The following is a 2,429-nucleotide window of genomic DNA, read 5'->3' as shown; positions in this document are numbered from 1 at the left end:
CAGGAAAAAAATCAAGTTGTGTTTCAAAGCTTTCCTAAACAGTACACCCCCTTTGGTCATTTAGCTAAGCAAATACATAATAGGCCTGGAAAGAATTGAAAATATTTCTCTTGCTCTATGTGGGAAAACTTGGAATATTCCTGGTAACAGCCGCCATGTTTTTTAAGACAGTCTAATAAATTACTTTCCATCAAATGAGCCTGGTAAAAGTCTTCAGCATTTAAAGTCCTAAAAACCAGTAAGATTTCAGCTGTTACAACAGTTTACAGTCCCTTGACCAACCAGTTCTAGTTTAATTGTCTAATACACCCGTCCAGCCTTTAAGTAGGCATCTTTCAAAAGAAGATAGGGTCTTATTTTTTGCCTCAAGTAATCTGAATTATGTTAATGAAAACGTAGTTCCATTTAAAACCAAATCAGGGTCAGTCATCTAGAAGACAACAGATTTCTGTCTCATTTCCATCAGGGGCTGTGCATACAGGGGAAAATTCATTATTTATACAGACTTTTCACTGTGTGGATGTCAAGGCACTTAATTAAGTCTCTGAGCAGTCACAGGACTCTCTTCCTTTTGTAGCTGCTATGCCAGCCTGCAGTCTAAGGTCGTATTCGTAACACTCTTCATGTCGTAGAGAAGCACCTGTTTTCTCGCTTCTGTCACTGGGGCAGAGACCCTCGTTAGGAGTTGCTGGCATCTAAAGCATCTTTGTACAGCACACAGCTTCACAATGAGAAGTCGTTAACTGCTGCATAATAGTTAGCCACATAGCTTTCCCTCTTTGTAAAGCCAGCACAATCTAGTTTTGCGGTTCAGTTAGGTTTTGATCACTGCACAGGAGAGACCGTCCACCTCCACACACAACTGGCTAATGCACGCTGACTGGCAGTCATCTCAAATTAGCAACATCGTTATGTTAACAAGGCGTAAAATAAAAAGCATCAAAGTACCTTGTTCGAAGTCTCAGTTTAGTTTAAAAATATAACCTAAAACAACAGCAAGCATTGCAATACTAGCAAAAGAGTTTGTAAATGTTAGGATGCAATGCAACACATTGTGGCAGAAACCAGCCACTTGGGAACCTTACAGAGACGCAGGTACAGACAGCAATTCTGTGCCGTTTCTCAGTCTGCTGAATTTACAGAAAGAGAAGGCCAACAGACTACAGGGACAATTGTCCAGCTTCACAACTCTTTAATAAATAAAAAAAATTCTTAGTGGAAGCTTCTAGTATAAACTAGCACACTTTCCCACACACAAGCTGTGTGAAGCATCCACGGTTGACTTTTGAAGGGGCGGGTAGAGAGCCAAATTCAGTATCCTTTACCAAAAATACCAAACTCAGCAAGAGTAAACAAATGGAGCTTAAGCTATGCCCTACTTTACCAGGAAAAAAAAAAAAAAAAATTACAAGTATCTTCCAAAAAAGGAAGTTACCATAAAACCCTCAAACTCTAAGCATCAGAAATACTCTCTGGGGAGGACAAAACCTACTCATATCAGTAAAGGATTTCCATCCACCACATTTGCCTCAATATAACACCTGTCTTTTTAGACTGTCTAGCTAAGCTCTGGGATCAAAACTGCTTGGAAAAGTTCATAGCACCACGAATGGTTTAAGGTAACTTCGATCTTGATTCATCTCAAATCAGTGGAAGTCCTGCGTTCACAGAGATCAACTTCCTAATTATATACAACTGAGGGCTTGTTTTCAGGTTTCTTTTTGTTTGGCTGGAGGGTTTGGGGTGCATGTTATGAACAAACCAGCACGCTTAGAGATGCTTTAAATCCCTAATTCTAAAACAGCTTTTAGACCAATAGCTGAAACGGTAATAAGTCTATAACCAAATGAGTCAGTTACTCCACTTCCCACAAGTTCATGTATTTATTATCTTCTAAACTGCTGAGAAATTTAGCATACACAGATAGTTTGCATCACAGAATTTACAAAGTGTTCTGCAGCACAACCACTTCTTTGCGTTTATTAAAGTTTCATATCTTACAGGCACGGATGGCTCTGGTTTAAGGACATTTTTCATAGGGACAGATTTATACATATGTGCACTCATCGGAGCAGGGCCCTAACAAAACCGTCTTCCGCTTGATATGCTGGTTTAGTATGATCCCCCCCTGCCAATTATCAGTGCTGCAGAAAACGTCTTTTTTTTTTTTTTTTAGCAGGTTAATTATAGCCTCTAGTAGCACACATACAGATCTCAGTTTCGTAGAGTCTTGCAGGAAGGTACGTCTGCTCATCAGCCTGCTCAAGTGAATGAAACCATCACATACCTACCTGAGCGTAACACCTCGCTTACAAAATGCACACGAAGGCAGCTAGATTTCAAGGTGACTATACAAGAAGGCACCTTCAAAAAAAAAAAAAAAAAAAGGGGGGACAAAACCCACCCAGGGCCCTTAAAGGCCAGAAGGG

Source organism: Egretta garzetta, unplaced genomic scaffold, assembly GCF_000687185.1.
Source record: "Egretta garzetta isolate BGI_Z169 unplaced genomic scaffold, ASM68718v1 scaffold94, whole genome shotgun sequence".
Classification (NCBI taxonomy): domain Eukaryota; kingdom Metazoa; phylum Chordata; class Aves; order Pelecaniformes; family Ardeidae; genus Egretta; species Egretta garzetta.
This window is presented reverse-complemented; position numbering follows the sequence as displayed.